This window comes from Fukomys damarensis, unplaced genomic scaffold (assembly GCF_012274545.1).
Source record: "Fukomys damarensis isolate Sample0158 unplaced genomic scaffold, DMR_v1.0_HiC HiC_scaffold_29, whole genome shotgun sequence".
Lineage (NCBI taxonomy): Eukaryota > Metazoa > Chordata > Mammalia > Rodentia > Bathyergidae > Fukomys > Fukomys damarensis.
Window position 1 is genome coordinate 18,461,813 of NW_022900941.1, and position 18,095 is coordinate 18,479,907.

An 18,095-nucleotide genomic window follows, 5' to 3' on the forward strand; every position below is an offset into this window, starting at 1 on the left:
GTCCCAGGTGTGGTGTTAAGGACCTCTTCTGATTCCTAGGAAGACTTAAGAATCAGGATGAAAATCAGGCAGAAATGAACATAGCCTGGGCAGTCAGTACCTCCAACTCATGCCTAACAAGTATAGTTCCCACTGCTATTGTCCCTGCTCCTGGATCCTGAACACGAAGCCTGCTGCACTGCCCCTGGCACTGATACCACAGAATTCTAAATCTCCTCTTGGCCATTTGTTTCAGATCCAAAGTCCTGAATAGGGGCATCTGATTGACTGAGCCTGGCTCATGTGCAGTAGCTGCCAGGGGACAGGACAGTAAGTGCCTGGCATCTTCAGCCTTATTGTGGGAGGCAGGCCATAATTTCTACCAAGACATAAATAGAGGGAATTTCCTAAGATATTGGACAATCGAAGAAATAATAAAGGATTTTCATTGATGACCTATAAAATTTAAAGGCACGGGGGTCAGCATGTAATTTCAAAATATTCCCCCAGTGATTTAGATCACTTTCCTCCAACTCCACTCCCATCACTGCTGTTTTAGAAATGATTAAGACAATTGTTATAGCCCATCTTCTTATAATCCAGATAACCATGAAATCATCAGCAGAGTATCTGGCCAACAATGGGAAAGAGGACTTTTATCTTTGGACTTTGATCTTGGTATGAATGGAAGGTACTCTCAAGAATCTGAAACTACCAGATGTGGTGGTGCATGCCTGTAATCCCAGTGCTCACAAGAGGCAGCAGGATCACCGTGAGTTTAAGGTCAGCCTGGGTTCCACAGTAAGTTCAAGGCCAGCCTGAACTGCATAGTGAGACTTGTCTCAAAACAATAAATAAATAAATTAAATAAAATTTAAAAAAGAGGGGTTGGAGGGAGAGACAGAATCTGAAACCATCTCTAGCTACCTTAATTTGTTATTGGGAGTGTATTAGAGCTTATATAATCAACCAAAAGTGTAGGGTTGGGAGTGGGCAGCAAACAAATTAGCTCTGATGGCCAAGAAGCTGTTGTTTCAGCAGGAATGGTTGGGCCTGCATTGACCCTCAAGCATAATTGCATAGCCCACATTCCCTTTGGAATAGATTCCACTACCATGAGAAGACTCTAACCACCTCTTAGACAAGATTCAAAGATCCAAGAATCTGTCCAGACCACGCGCCTGTGCCTGAATTCTGAGTGGCAAGAAGGAAGACCTAATCTCAAGCTCTCCTTTCCCTAAGATTATGCAAGAGAGAAATCCTCTCAACTAGGAAGGGAAGTTGTACAGTGAAACAAAACAAAAAAACAAAATGACAACACATACACACACACTTTCATGAATATTCTAGCAAACAAAGTCAGTGGTTTTGTGTACATTTTATGCTGGCCTTTCTGATGTCCATTTCCCTGTTTTACCAACCAAACTCTAAAATTTACAGTCCAAATAATCTGGTCCTTTCTCTTTTATTGGTTCCTGTTGTTTTTGTTTCCTGTATTGTCACATTCACCAACTATTTCCATTTCTATCTTTTGGTTCTGTGATTGGATTGTACTTTTTCATTCACTTGAGTATAGACATGCACAGTATTTTATCTTGGCTATCGAGAGAACATGGAAATGACTTCTCTGTGTGGAAGCTTTAAGAGCCTGAGCTCTATTTATCACTCTTACTTCTCCCTGACATAGTTGGTGATCATCAGACTCCCATTTCTGATTTCTACTTGGATACCTCTATATTGTTTAAATATACAGAATTGAACTCCTCCCAGAGTTCATTCTTTGTGTAACTTCTCTATCTATCCTATGGTGTCACCATCAATTTTTTAGCCACCGAGTTCAAGTCTGAGAGATATCTTTGATTCACTCTGCCTTTATGCCAGCTTCTATTTAGTCAACAACGTAAGTTAGTATTTGTTAAGAATGCCTTAACAAAATATCACAAATGTTGTGATATTTTGTTAGTTATGCTATTTTCTAACAATTCTGGAGGCTAGAAATCCAAGATCAAGGTGTCAGCAGAGTTGACGTCTTCTGAGGCTTCTTTGCTTGGCCATCTTTATGTATGTCTTTACATAGCCTTGTGGCTTTTTCTCTGTGCACATGTACCCATAGTGTCTCTTTTCTTGCAATGACACAAGTCTTATTGGATTAGGCCCCAACTCTTACGACCTTATGTAACCATAACTACTCTTTAGAGACCCTGTCTCCAAGCCCTATGAATTAGGGGTGAGGAATGAGCACAAATCAGTCTATAATATTGCTATGAGGAAAATAACTCCCAACCTATTAGGTATCAGATGTGCTGAGTTTGTGGTCTCACAACAGAGGAATGAAGTTGTGAACCAAAAGAGGAAGTTAGGAAAGTTTGATTGGAAATAAGGAGAATAGCTCCTGGATTTCCAGGAGGGGTCCTGAATGGGTGGCTGCTGAGGCTGTTTCTCAGGAGTATTTTATACAGAAATTACAACGTGTCAAATTACAATCAACCTATAGGATTACAAGTATAGTCATTTAACTAATATTGATCCAACAGGGAAATGAGTCATATAGCAAGGGTATATGGAAAGAACAATGGCATTCTTGGAAATGAATGGGTTCAGATGTTCTGGTTACCTACCTATATATCTGATGCCTATCTGGGCTCACTGGATGAGGTGGTATGAATTACAGTATAATCTCAAGTTGCTGTTTGTCTCTAGAGAGACTTGTAGGCCTAACTATTGCATCTTCATATTGAGATCTGGCTCTCTTTAGGTTTGACTCCAGCCACAATTGCGATGTCTTCATCTTTTGTTCTGTCTTCCTTGGCCCAATCCCTCTCTGACTTCATATTAATTTCCATCTAGCTTAGCTGTATGTAACAATATTCAACCTATCAGCCATTCTGCTGCCAGCCTTTGACTCAGGTATTAGTGAAGTCAGTTTGTTGTTGCCATAATGAAATGTTAGAGACAGCATATTTTTATGATAAAAGAGATTTACCATATTTAGCTCACAGTTTTGGAGGTTCAAGGTCATGTTACTGGGTATGGGCTATGTTCTGGTGAGGCACTCTTAGCTGTATTTATATCATGGCACATAGCACTGGAGAAAGCAACTGAATATACCAGCAAAGCAGGTTGGGCCAGGCTTGGTTTACAACCAGCTTCTCAGGAGAACTACTAAAGAGTCATAATATTGCAGATATGTAAATCAATTAGATATCTTGTAGGTAGTTAGACAGGGCCAGCTCAAAAGGAGCCAGTCAAGGCTCATGGAGGACAGTCCTCATGGAGGACAGTCAAGGAGCCAACATGGAGGACAATCAAGACACATTCACTGAAGGCCAGACTTGTAGAAGAAGAGAAACTATTAACTCTTGTGCTTCCCTTGGGGATAAATAGCAGTGACTGATATTCTAAATAGGTATCAATCACCTGAGTGGGGAGCCAAGTCCTTAACCCAGCCTTTCCAGGAAATATCCCTGAACCCCACCCTTATTGAAAACCCTTCCTTGCTTGCTACATGACTTGCTCCCCATTTAACCCCATTTAATCAGTATTACCTGGATGATCGTACTTGTATTCTTATTGGTTGGTCATGGTTTTGCCCCACCTCCTGACCACCTTGTAATTGTCCATTGGGTCTTATAGTTTTGTCCCACTTTGTATCCACCTCACCACATGGCTTTACTATATAAAACATCTTTGAGAAGTGGGGTGGGCAGGCAACCCACTTTCTGGTTCTCCTTCTGTCTCTCTTAGAAGCTTTCTTTTCCTCAATAAATTTTTCCTGCTCTTAACCTCCACTGTTTCTAGAATTCATTCTTTGATTTTAGAGAACATGAACTTGCGTTTTGGATATCTAGCGGGTTTGGGAGTTACATCTCTTCTCCCTATATCAATAATAACTACATAGTACTTTCCATGGGCACATTCTCTCTTGCCTAAGGGCCTCCTATTAGGAACTACCTCTTAAAGGTTCCACAGTGATTCCCAATACTGATACCTTTGGGTGAACAAATCATATCCAAAGTATATAGAAAGATATCGTGCTGTTGGTCAGTGTCATAGCCAAGGCTATACAGCTCCTAATTCATAAGTCAAAATGCAGCTGTCAGTAGCAGAGACTGGTGTAAATTTGAGTTCTAGTCTCAAAGATTGTTCAGAAATGAAGTTGGCTGGCAGAAATAGCATGGCAGAAAAAAATGGTGGAGGAGAGCTGCTAAACTCATAGCAGCCATGAAACAGAAGAGAGTGAGAGAGCAAGACAGTGAGATGGAGGGAAGCTGCGAACAAGAATATCCTTCAAGAGATGCCCCAATTACCTGTTTCCAACTGGGACCCCACCTCCTAATAGCCCGTTCAGGTAACAAACTCATTAGTGGATTAATGAGGTTAATTCCTTCATGATCCAATCACCTCTGTAGGCCCCAGCCCTGAACACTACTGCATTGAGGATCAAGTTCTCAATACTTAGTCTTTGGGGAACACTTAATATTTAAACCATAACAGGCATTCTCCAGTCTTTTCAACAATTCTATGATGTTTATGCCACACAATTTTTATAGGTTATTTGTTATAAGAAATTGGTTATTCAACATGACTTTTTGTTATGAATATATCTAAAGAAAGTGTTTTGTTCAAATAATTTTATTATCCTTTGAAATAATAGTGATTTGTACATTTTCAAGAGCAAGAAAATATCTTTGTAGTTGAGCTCATCTACTTGTCAGAAATGACTTGAGTAAGTTGCAGTGGCTGAGTCTTCCATATCCTTAAATGAACTACTTTTCTACCTAGTCACTTAAAATCAACTATGGCTGCTTGATGTGCAAAACCTGGATGCCCAGATTTTGGCAACAGGCTTCCAACTTGGTGGTAACTAGATTACAATTTATCTTAAAAAACTATTGTCAAACACATATTCCTAAAATACTGTTTTAATCATGTCCATTTCTGTCTACATGTTCTTAAGGAACAGTGGATATCATTAGTTCAGTTTTCTGTCCTCCTAGTCATAAGTGCTTGACCACCATTTTGAAGTAGCATAAACAAAAAAGATTATTAGTTGACTGATATAACTATGAAGCCCAAAATAGTAAATAAAGTTTCAGGTATTCAGGAGCTCAAATTATGCTAGTAGGTCTGAATCTTCATCTCTCAGCTGCCTTCATGTGAATTTTAAAGAGACCCTAGGTACTCGACCAGCTTTTGGGTCAGTATGCTCTCTACCCGTCTAAATCAGACTGACTGGTTTCCTGTCCCGCCATGGGAGGTGGGTTCACGTGTTTTAGACACTAAGAATGACCTTGAGCTTTTCCAGGAAAGCAAGCTCTGTGTCTGAGGGAAAGAGCTTCCTCTACAAGTTTGTGAAGATTTGCCCTCCTGGGCCAGAAGGCTGTATGCTGGATCTCTGCTTTCCTTACTTGGTCACTGTGGTTAAATTCACTTCTCTAGTGCTGGAAGCATCACCGGCCACTTTTTACTCACAGCCCTGCAGGAGGCCCTGTATCCTCTTTTGACAGTTTACTCCCTGCAACCAGGGAGTAATGGGCCCATTGTTTTCTGGGGTTTCCTTTAGGCTAATCTGAAGAGTGTGAAAGGACCCATTAAAGGGGTCTGATGAATAAGGACAAAATAAAGATCAAACCCAGGCACAATCAAAAGCTGTTTGTTAACAGGCAAGTTTTTCTTCAAAGGCTTTATTAGGAGCAAAGGAGATTTATCTTGAAACACCAAGTGAAGAAAGTAGGCACAGTCTCCTTCTTTTGCTTCTCTGAGCTTCTGAAAGACCACACTGTCTTGGTTCTTCTCTTATTCAGATGAGACACATGGCAGTCTCCTTTAAAATCTAGTCCTGACTAATCCAACATCCTATGACTTTGGACAAACCATTCCTGGATCTTAGTTACCCCATCCATCAAGTTATTTAGTTTTTGATAGACAATTCCTAAACTTCCTTTCAACGTTATATTTCTAATTGCCTGATTTCACTTTAAAGATACTAGGCTGTATTCTTTCAGTAATGTGATTTAAGAATAATTTGTAAATGATTTAAAATGATTATACAACTACAACTTTATCCTAAAATATAGAAATTTGAATATTTATTCATAATGATGTCCACCTTAGATTTATTAATAGTTTATAACAAGTATTTATTGGATACCTTGTATGAGTCAGGCACTGTTGCCATGAATTGGAATAAACACAAGTAAAGTGGAGTCTGGCTTCAGAGTAAAGCTGAAAAACTACCATGGAGGTGAGTGCAAAGTGCTATGGGAGCACCAGGAAGAGGAAGCGGGTGTTTGGAGAGAGAAGTTCATGGGACAGAACATCAGAAACAGTGTCTTGAAATTACCTGGTCTCACTTACATGCTTGTGACCTTGGAGCAGTCATTTAATCTCTTAGCCTATTGGCTTCCCATACAAAAAAGTGGAAATAACACCACTGGATCTCTCTGGTAAATCAGGCTGTGATTTTTGAAGGACATTTCAAAAGCCTAAGGAAATGCTCTGAGCACCTGAGAAGTAGTCAGAATGACGGACATAACCTAAAGATGGCAGGAAGGGATTGCAGAGAAGCCTTGATTTAATAATTAACAGAGAGCAAGGCCTGGGGCCAGCTGGATGACAATCCTCTTGTGTCTCGGGTGAGGCTGCTACCCCATCCCTTCCCCATAGCTATTTTGTGGTGTGTTATTTATTGCTCAAAAGAAGTGCAGAAATGTGAACAAAGCTGATAGAGGGGTAAAATGGGACTGGGAGCAAGGATTCTGAGCTCCCACATTATAAGGTTCCTTCCTCCTTTCTTCCTGCTCCAGCTCTGGATGTTCTGAAAACATCATGTTTGACCACCTAGAGGATTTGTGTTGACTTGAACAAGCCTGGAGTTAAGACTGGTCTTGTGGGGCCCATAGCACTGATGCTTGGTTTGCAGCAGTTTCTGCTGGTTTCTTTTGCAAAGAGGTATCCTCTACTGGTCTCAGTCCCTAGATCCAACACATTTTAGAACAAAGGAGAAAGGCTACAGATCCTCCCTGCATTGCTGGATCTCAGACATAGTCAGAAGATTTGCATTCTGAGAAAAATCATTGACACCAGAGGTGGAATCTGATAGTTCCTAAAATAGGCTCTTTGCTGCTTTGGCCTTTTGGGGTGGTACTGGCTCTTTCTTAGAAACCCTTGCATACAACAATTGGTTTATTAACTTTCCATCTCTCCCTCTTTCTCTTTGCTCTTCTCTTTATCTTGCCCTTCTGCTTCCCTACTTTTCGTAGATTTATTTTCAACAAATATTGAGAAATTACTGTGCCTCTGGCTTTACGTGGGAAAATAACATGAACATGCCACTAAAAGTTTAGATAAATACTAGACAACATTGGAGAAGATGAGACTACCAGCTAAAATGACTAGATAAGCTTCGAAAAGGTCTTTCAGGTAGCTTCACAGAAAAAAAATCTTTTTAGCTCAGTTTTGAATCAGGATCTACAGAAAGAAAGTGCTTGGTAGGTGAAGGCATTAAGACAAACATGGGCATGAAAATGGGGATCATGGTATATTTTCCAAGTGCAGCAGGGAGTGAGGCATTAGAGCAGACAGAAGCCTGCCTGCTTTTGTTTCTTCAGTCTTTCCCAGGGGATACATAAAACTTCACTTAGGCATGAGAATTCCATTTGCTAACATAAAAATTTCCCCTCCTCCAGTTCGGAAAGAGTAATCTCTGTACAGTTGGACTCTTCCAAAACGTTTAGCCTGCTGACAAAAGAATTTTGGCATAAAAGGATGACAAAGGCAGTATTAATGCACTCAGTTCAAAGAACGTGTCTCTTCTAAGTTATAGAAAGCATTAATGTATTCAAACATGCTTTTTATGAGCCTGCTCTTTCTGTGTGACTAAATAAAACCATTTGATAATTGCAGCCTCAGACCTTAAGAAGCTTCATTGTACACTTCTACAAGCCAACAAGTGCCTTGAGGACAGAGCCAAGGTCATTTATCCTTATAACCCAACCGTGGTACATTGCCCATCAGTCCTAATATGAGCTGTCATAGAAGAACATGCATTCTGTAACATCTAAGAATAGGAAAGTGGTAGCAGCTCCATTTTCCAGGAAGATAAACAGAGAAAGCAGTGAAGAGCTTCGCTTGGTACTTCTGCTAAACTTTGGCAAGTTTTCTTCTGAGTTTTGGCCCTGTGGTGAGTTCTGCAGGGCTTTGGCAGAGTGGGGACTGTTATGTCTACCACATGGCTGCTCCCCTGTAGTGCCGAAGGAGGAGATCTTTGGAGACAATCACCTTCTGTATCTGGGCTCTGACATCTGGGAGGTGGACAACCAACAGGCCTTGGCCAGGCCTCCTGGCCCTTCAGCTTTCCGCATGTTTGTTGGAAGTCATTTTTCAGAAGAAATCCACAACCTGAAGGTTACCTTCTGGACAAATAATTCTGATCCAGGGGCACCAGATGTAATTGGGAGTCAGAGGCAATGAACAAATGAATAAATGACTTTGTATTAAAACAGGATTTCAACAGAATTGTGACTATCCTTTGCTCAATAGGATTGGCATTGTATAGAAAAGAGACAGGGTGGCTTGGTTAAAATCCAGTTTTAGTAATTAGTTCTATTCACTGTAAGGCGTGTTAATAGGTCCCATGTTGAGCAGGCAGAATACCCCGTCTCAAGTGCCAAGTGCCAATTAATGAAATCAACATTTAGGTCCCACAGGTAAACAATCATTCTATATCCATTTTCTTAGAGCTGTAGGCAGGCATTTTCCTCAATAGTACTTTGAACATGGACCACAGGCTCCGGAAAAAGAGTTGTGTCTGCGTCACTTACTGCTGCCTCAGTGCCTAGCTTACCCTAGGGCATTTGTGTTAGATTGCAAAAACCCCAATAACTCTTTCCTTCCCTCTATGCTCACAGTTTACAACATGACTTCACAGTTTCTGTTCTTGTAACTTGCTTTGGCAGTGCTATTTGTAAGGAGCTACACATAGTGTCTATTCGGAACACAGACCAAGAGACTAACATTTCTGTCCTTCTTGGAATCTCTATGTGAATGAGCTTGGGCTGGTCTGCTGCAAGGTGAGAGACACAAGGCCCAGTCTTTCTTATTGCTCCAAATGGGGACAAGCCAACCCCCAGAAGTATGCTGCCTGGATGTTTAGTCTCCAACTTCAGAGACATGAGTGAGTACAGTGAGACCAGAAGAATTCACCCCAGGTTGAATCCATCCCAGGTTGCCCGATATGCACTGAAGAAATGGTGATTGCTTTTAGGTACTAAATTTGGGGTGTTTTGTTATGCTACAAAAGCCAAATTATATATAACAATTTGTATTTGTTGAGAGATGGATAAATAATTGATGAAATGTCATCTTGTCACTCTCTTATTGCTTAGTTTTTTCTTAACACTACAAGAAGAAATTTTCTTGTTTGCTTATTGATTTATTTACTTGTTTACTCACTTTCTTTCCATTATATAAGCTATTTGAGGATAGAAGAAAATCTTGCCTGTCTTACTCACCTTTAAACTCCACCAGGCAGGGGCCAGAGATTTAGCTCAGTGGTTTTACCTCCTGCCTTGTATGCGCAAGGTTCCAAGTTTGATCCCAGGTACCAATAAACAAAAATAAATTCCAACAGTCTGGAACAGTTCTTGGCACATGAAGAGGTGCTCACTAGATATTTGTTGTATGAAAGAGTGATGAATTTCATTAATATTACTGGTAGTGAGACTAAATGAGCAAGAGTTTGGGAAGTGGGTATTATTTATATGTTGGCTAAGGTGATATCCCTTGTTCTTTGTATGTTTTCCTTAATTCCTTTTTTTTTTTTTTTTTTTTTTTTTTTTTTTTGGTAAATTAGCACTTACCAAAGCCTGTCAGGTGGAAATAAAGAACTCTACATCCGGAGATATTGTTATATTTCATTTCTTTCACCTTAGTTCTTAATCCCCTATTTTTCCCTCCCCAATGACTTGTAATTATCTACAAGATGAGTGAAAGCTCTTGGATTGCTCCATTACAAACATCACCATTAACAACAATATTATCGTGGAAAACAGCAGCAATGGCAGAGCATTGTTTCTAAGATGCCCTTTTTCTTCCTTCTCCTGCTCTTACCTCACTATTTATTTTGGCTTCTTGGTATTTAACTTTAACATTTCCTTTATTTATTCATATTTATTTTCTATCTTAGATCTCAGTAGACAGAGAAATTACACAGAGAATGGTAGAGGCTAGGTTTACACTGTAAAAGCAGAAGTCTACTTATGCACTTGTTAATCAATAGTGAAACTTGAAAATATCTCTTTCTAATGGAACATACCCCAAATGAAATCTTTCTCTTACTTTTCCACCCATTATTATTAGTGAGTTAATCTCTAAGTTTTATAAGGAGCAAGATATGGAATTAATATATTACTATACAGCTTCATTTTGACAAAAGTATTCATAGTGAGTAAATATATTTGGATTCAGATTGCAGTGTCATTGTAAAATGGTCAAACACATGATAGATTTTCTTTGCCTTTTGGTAAGGAACTCCAGCATCCAAACAATGGTTGGAATCAGGAGAAGAACCTTAATTTTCTCAGAAAGCTTTTGTACCACCCATATATATTGACTCTTACCTCTAGGACTGAAACAAAAAATCTTTTTAAGAGTAAAAGGGATGGATGACCAAAATGTGTGGATATTTCAGAAATCTATGACATTTTCACAGACTATTATGGTCATTTTCACTTTAGAGGGAGGTGAAAACATTTTCCTTTTTGCTGCTCAGATTACCCCGCCTGGATAACTGCCCACCTGGCTTCTCCTTAAAGCCTGGCTCTGACCATGAGCCACACATGTCATGTATGATAAAAAATATGTGACTGGCAAAGTGCCCAGCACTAAGAAAACATCATATGGAGGGTTTCATCTGGGTCCATTAAATCCTTTACCTTTAAAAGTCAAAGTGTCCTAGTTCTGTGGGAAATTTATAGCTTGCTAGGATTTTTCTTTTCCCTCCTTTCCATGTGGGATTTGTGAACATCAAGCTTCTCTTAGTCTTTGGGCTTTTTCTATGGCTTTCACATTAGCCCATCCAGGCTCTCACTTCAGGGGACTGAGTGAAAAGGGAGGAACCCAGGGGAAGGTTCACCTGCACTTCTCCCTGTCATTTACATCACCAAAGGGGATTTATTAAGTGCTGATGTGTGCCTAATCTCCCAGTCTAAATTTATTGTTGAAAAATTTCAGGACTTAATGGGTATCCACAGGCTTCAGATTCATTTGCAGATGAACCTTAATGGTAATTCACACTTAGAAGACAATGTTCCACATATCCTTCTCATGCCTTTATTCAATCACTACATGTTTTTATATGTTTATAAATTGAGTGCATTAGATTTATACCTGTGAGCCAATTTTTGTAAAGATCTCATTCAAGAATATCCATGTAGGTGGCATTTTAAAGCTAATTCCTTTCCTCTGGACAGCACTCCTAGCCTCAGCTTCACATTTGCTCACACCAGTTCCCTAATCCTTGTTTGGTGTAGCCAGGACATCAGATCCTGGAAAATCCAAGGACAGGGATCAAAATGTGGATGACAGCAAGCTCAGCAGGAGGATATTAACACTAATTAGAATACTTTTTCCTGATCATAGATAATGATGGCTTTCTTTGTTCAGCATCCTGAGCAAATCCCCTCACTACAGATTTCCATACTCTGAACCAAATCTGAGCATCTGGATAGAGCTGCTGTTACAGCCAAATTAGCCATTCCAATTAGAGAAAGTGGGGAGTTGCCTTGGTGTTTCCATTCCCAAATCATCTGTGATAACTGCATTTCAGGGGGTTTATGAAGCTGTTCCTAGAAGGAAGAAGTATTAACTATGACATGACCTATTAAGCATGTGCAGAAGTTATGAGCTCAGGAAGGGCAGGGACACACATAAGTATTTCTAATTGACACAATTTTTTTCCTCCTCACTGGCTCTGTGCTGAATGAATTCCACTTTTATCCTGCTTTAAATAAAAATTTATGGATGGCAGCTGAGGTTCTTCTTAGGGTTTTTATGATTTGGGAATAAGATCCTTAAGTGCCTGGCACTTTTTTAGTATGTACACACTAGCCACTTGTATGTCAGTGGAGGAAAATAAGTGAGGGAAAAGGATGGGGAGTGGGGAGAGAACAAAGAAAAAATAGGTAGACATTTTCAGATAATGATTGTAAAGATTGCATTGTACTCTAAGTATTGTAGAATATGAATCCTAGCCAAAATTTAAACTCATTTTGAAAGTAGGGTTCAGACACTCTACCAATTAGCTTTTTGTCACTGTGACACAATACCTGACATGACAACTTTAAAGGAGGAAAGGTCTGTTTTACAAGTTTCAAAACTGGTTTCAATGGCTTGTTCCATTGCTTTAGGCCTCTGCAAAAGCAGAAACATCATGGAAGAAAGGTGTAGCACAGGAAAGCAGATTACTTCATGGTGGTTGAGAAACAGAAAAGGAAAAAGCTCAAGAGGAAAGGGCTGGGGACAAGACATAGTCCCCAAGTTTATACCTTCATGATCCACTCCCTTCAACTAGATCCCATCTTCTGTTCTCATCACCTCCCAGTAATGACATCGGTGAGTTAATCCAGGTGAGGAAGTTAGCACCCTCATAATCCAGTCACTTCCCAACAAAATCCATTAGCTGGCCACCAAAATTCACACATGAGTTTTGGGGAACATTTCAAAATCCAAACCATAACAGATATATAATTTAAATTCTAAACCTTGGATTTCTAAAAATGTAAACAAATTTATAAACAATATTCTACCACACAAAAATCCACTCTAGCTAGTTGAATTTAAGCATGTCGGGCTAGGCAAAATTGACATGAAGGCTTGTGTAGCCTTGAGCTCCAAAGAGCATCCCAAATGCTTCTGTTGGAACTCAGAAAATGCTACCCCCAGTTTGGTACTTTGACATGCTCATCTAAAGCAGTCTTGAGGTCTCTGACCTTTTCCCATTTCTTTATCTTTCACTTCTCTTTCTCTCCAAACAACAGGGAAGTGCTTTCTTTGAAGTTCTTCTATCTACTTAAAGGTTGGATCCTCTAGAAGGTATTTCATTTTTGTAAAAATCCCTTCCCAAGAACTGTTCCACATCACAGGAAGGAAGACTAGACTAGGTATCATATCTGCAGCCCATATGAACATTGTCCCAAGCTATTTTCTCTCCTTCAGACCCATTCATCTCCCCTAAAAGTCATTTACTCTTTCTCTAAAATTGCTTACACTCCCTGATACAGAGGCTTTAAACTGAGCCATATGGCCCTTCTTTGGATTTCATATTTTGTGTGGTGCCAAGCATATATGCATATTAATAAATTTTATGCCTTTTTTCCTGTTAATCTTCCTATTGTCAGTTAATTTCAGCAGATCCAATTATTGTACCTTCAGAGGGAAAGTTTTCACTTCTTTATATTTCCACGACAGACACCTTTCCAGCCCAACAATGATGAGGTACCAAAGCGTGGGAATGTCACAATACCTTTTCCTTGGCAGACTGTGTGCCGTGGCTTTCTCCTGCTGGAGCAGTCCTGTGAAGAATTAGTTGTGTAGAGTCATACAGGCATAACCCATAAAGATGTTTTCTAATGCAGCACACTTTACAAGGGTTGGAACTAACTGAATCCTAACCTTTGAGCAAATGTGTAAGAGGCTACAGACTGCACTTTTCATTCTTGGCTCCATTCCAGACTTTAAGGGCTTGCTTTCTTGGAGCTTGGAAAACTACAACTGGCTCATCCAAGTTCCATTTTCCTCCACAAATAGCTGTGCCTTGACTTCTTTGGACCCAAGAGTGTGTGTATGGGTAAAAATATTCTGCCCTCAGGAAGGTGACCAGGAAAACTTCTCTGAGGCTCAGACTACAGATTTATGTTGCTAGGGAATGGACTCATAGTTTTTGGGTGCCAAGAGCATGGTCATGGGCACCTGAGGCCCAGGTTCTGTATGGGTATTTCCTCGAAATCTCTTCAATGAAGCCCTCTGTAGGGGATGGGGTTCCCAGTAGACTGCGGGGAAGGGCAATAGTGGGCTTGAGGGCTCCCACTCTATTAGCCTCTGTTTTCTGTGAGCTGTGCTTCTGGGTCAGGGTAAAATGGTACCACACAGTCTGAGAATGGCTTCTTAAAGGTTGCCCAAGGAGATACACATGAAAGATTCCTTGGCACCTTGCCAGGGTTTTATATATTTCCCCCTCATCTTAGCTGCACCCACAACACCTATGCTGAAATAAAAAATACAGAAATTTACAAGTGGATTAAGAATATCTCTGGTTATAGCTTGCTATGTTAACCTATATCTTACGATAGGATGATTAACATACTCAATAAGATTCACAAAGAGCTGCTTGAATTAGAGAAGAGCTAAACAACTCCAAAAAGCTAATTATATTCAATATATTCATATTTCATACTTTCATTTTTATTCAATATAGTTTACACTAAATTTGACCTACTTTTCGGCATGAGAATAGATGGTTGTGACGAGACAGGTAAAAGTCAGTTCAGGCAAGTGAATCTGTTGTGTTTATTATTTGAATCAGTCAAGATAAGCCTTTGTTTTATTTATGTGCTTCAGGTGCCTTGGAAAACTGTCACATAGCTGAATATCTGGAAGGGAGAGATCAGTACAGAGTCTAACATCTAAATATACTATGTTCGAGAGGGCAGGACTTCCTCTTGTTCATAATCACAGAGCCTGACACCAGGTACCTATTAGGTGTGACTGGGAACAAGAGACGGAATGGAAGCCAAAGGGTGGTTATTGAAAATGGAATTGGTGGGGTGCAGGGTTTCAGTGGTGCTCATTGATGAAGATGTGATTGAATATTAATTTACATGCTGCTTTAAATAGAGAGAAAGCATTTTCATGTTTCTTTGATGTTAGATTTTTCATGTGTAAATTAGAGATTTTAATCAGTCTCCGAGGTCCTTCTCCATCTATAATGCTAAGCATCTATGTCCAATTATTGTACCCAGAAAGTAATACATTTGTACATTAGTCAGTAAATATTGGGTAGCCAGTAGGTTGGCTAATTCTTATTAGAGCATTGGGTATATGGAACATATGTAATGTGTTCTTTATCCTTAGAAAAGAAAAACTAACACAAAAATGCAACTGTGGCTTCTCAAGAGTCAAAGATCGGTTTCTTGAGTTGGAGCCTTGAAGAATGGGGATAACTTGGGTAATCAGGTAATGGGGATAAATACCAATACAGGTTGAAGAAGAGACTGACCAAAGGTGAGAACCAGTTGATGTGCATAGGGATTGAGAATAAGGGCATGATTTTAGAATGAGAGACAGACAGAAATATGTTTGGATGGGTAGGCTGGAAACATTCTAAAGACTATGAGTGAAGGTAGAAAAGGTTAGGCTTGCAGTAGAGATATATTTTGAGTGCCCGCACTTGGTCTTACTGTCTTGTTAACATGTCACACAATGAACCAACCTTCTAGAAATGCTTTCTGCTCTTGGCTTTCTTAAAGGGCACATTTCTGATGTTTTAAGTTTCCCAGTTTGGAAGAATGTGTTATGACAGAACTGGTAAACTAATACATTCAACTAAAATCAATCTTACTTATTTCTTCTAGGTATGTTTTTTCCTTAGCCTCTGCTCTCATTGCGTTCTTCTCCTATTTACTTCATTTCAAGAAGTATTAGATTTATTGAGCAACTACTATGTGATAGGAACTACAGTGCTTCTGAACGTATGGAAGTGAGCAACACCAACACAGACTCTGGTTCCACAGAGCTTCCTTCCAGCCTAGAGGGGACAGGAATCAACCCAATAAAGAGTGAAAGAATAAACATGGAGAAGAAGAGACAGAACATGAGCAGAGGCCAGTGGTGGGAAAGAGCCCGTAATGTTTGAGGACCTGAAATGGAGAGAAGGCGACTGTGGCTGAAAACTGGTGAGCAAGAGGAAAGCGTCACAGGGTGAGGTTGGGGAAGAAAGCAAAGAGGATACTTGAAACAGTATCTTGATGAAATGAGAAGGCACTGAGAAGTTTAAAACTGGAACAGGACATGATGTATTTAAGTTTTTAAAGCTGTTTCTGGCTGCAGTTAGAAGAAAAGTACGGGGTCAAAACCAAAATGGTCAGTGGTTACGAAGGCACTAGGACTGCCTATGTTTGAGTTGTGAATGTACTTGAGATATACTTTTTGGGTCCAATTGACAGGATATACTGATAAATTAGATGTGAAGAAGGACGGGATATCACAGGCTTCTGATTTGAGAATGTAAGTGGGTAAGGACGCCATTTACTTAGATGGGGAACACTGAATGTACTAACTAAAGGTACAGTCCAAGCTACTATATTGAACAGTCCTAAAGGACAGTGGCTCAAAGAAGATGGAGTCATTTCTATTACACAGAATAAGAGTAGGTACACAGTCCAGGGCTGGTAAGGCAGTTTTGCCATTCTAGCACAAAATTTCTATCTTTAGATCTAAATGAGCTGTGTTAGGTGTCAGTATCCAGATAGCAGGGAGAGCATGATTCTAGGGTCACCACCTGAAAGTGGCCCACATGACTTCTATTAAACTCTTAGGTCAGATTAAATCATGGGTGATGACTAAATCAAGTAAAGTATATAGACAAGAGGGCCAAGGATTGAACCTTGAGGGTCTCCAACAAGTAGAATTTGAGTAGAGGAGGATAGGCTTGCAAAGGAGGCTGAGAAAACCAGTGAAGCAGAAAGCAAGCCAATAAATGTGAGGGCTTCAATACACAACACAAATTTTGGTGGGAAATAATTCAGCCCATAACAGAGGATCATAAAACTGCCAATAAGAAACTCTTTGGTGTAAAGTGGTTTAACCTGTTTGGATGCTAATAAAAATAAAATAAAATGAAAAATACAAATTACATGAAATAAGAAAAAAATTAATGTTTCTTCAAATGTTGAATTTTTAGCCAGAGTTGTATATGCGACATAGAAAACAGACAATAAAGTATGAGACCAAAATTCTTTAGTAATTCCTCGGTAGATGTGTAACACTCAACTAAGCAATTCATAGATCATAACAGAACAAGTCCAAATCATAAATAACCACATGCTTCACACTAAAAATAAAGATTTCTCTATCTTGTGGATTTAAAACCAGATAAATTCTTTACCATTAAAACACACACTCGTGGGCCGGGGATTTAACTTAATGATTCTGCTGTCTGCCTCGCAAACCCAAGGGCCCAAGTTTGATCCCCAGTACCAAAAAAGAATTAAAAAAAACAAATACAAAAAACATATACTTGTTTGAGGGGAGTTTATATTCACAATTAGGTAATTTGTTTTTCAGAATAATAATTCAAATTGCTATAGCATTTATTCATTAATATGTTAATTTTACTTTAACCATAAGCAAAATTAATATTTTCATCCCTAATCCTTGTTTTCAATTTGATTCTTGAGCCTGTCTCAAAAAATAAAGTAATGAACTTGCGGCATCCTTTGGCCAAAAGTGAACTTTGGTCTTTTTCTGCTGGCATTTCCCACCTCAGAGCTTTGCATTATGTGTGACACACTGAACCACCATTGTTGTGAGCTGCTATATTTTGGGGGACTTATTAGGATGAAGGAAGTTCTTCCCCAACATGAAATTTCCTTTCTAATACAATACAAAAATGGAATATTTAGAGTTGACCACTTATACATTGTTCCCATTTCAGGCCCCACATTATTGCCGTCAAGTATGAATGCCTGACCCTTTCCGAGATTTCCTTTAGGGTTTTCTAGTATGTTTACTTTCCTGTGGATTTTGAAAGACTTGACCTCTCCAGGAGAAGTCTTTTGAGAGAACTCAGATCGGTGTCAATTCTACCACAGCCTCAATGAACTAGACTTGTAAAGATGGTGCTTTGACTGAGTACTGATTAAAACAGGTGCGCTCAACATGAGCTCAGCCTGGCCAGAGTTTCACTCTACTTTGGAATTCTCTAGAATGATTTCTTGAGATCTTGACCATCAGTTTAGAAACACTGGACTGGATCAAAGACACATGGGAATAGAATGTTAAGATTTTTGCTACTGGTAAACTTTATCACTAGATTCTAAACACTTTTTTTTTTTTTTTTT

At 39.4% G+C, this 18,095-nt stretch overlaps 1 long non-coding RNA gene across 1 annotated transcript in view; it reads right to left on the reverse strand.

The window, feature by feature from the left end:
* The window catches only part of LOC104849651, a 54,337-nt gene that overhangs the window by 33,262 nt on the left and 2,980 nt on the right, over positions 1-18,095 (reverse strand). The window contains exon 2 of the long non-coding RNA XR_004514720.1: positions 13,502-13,550. This is a non-coding gene — a long non-coding RNA (uncharacterized LOC104849651). The remainder of the gene's footprint in view (positions 1-13,501; positions 13,551-18,095) is intronic.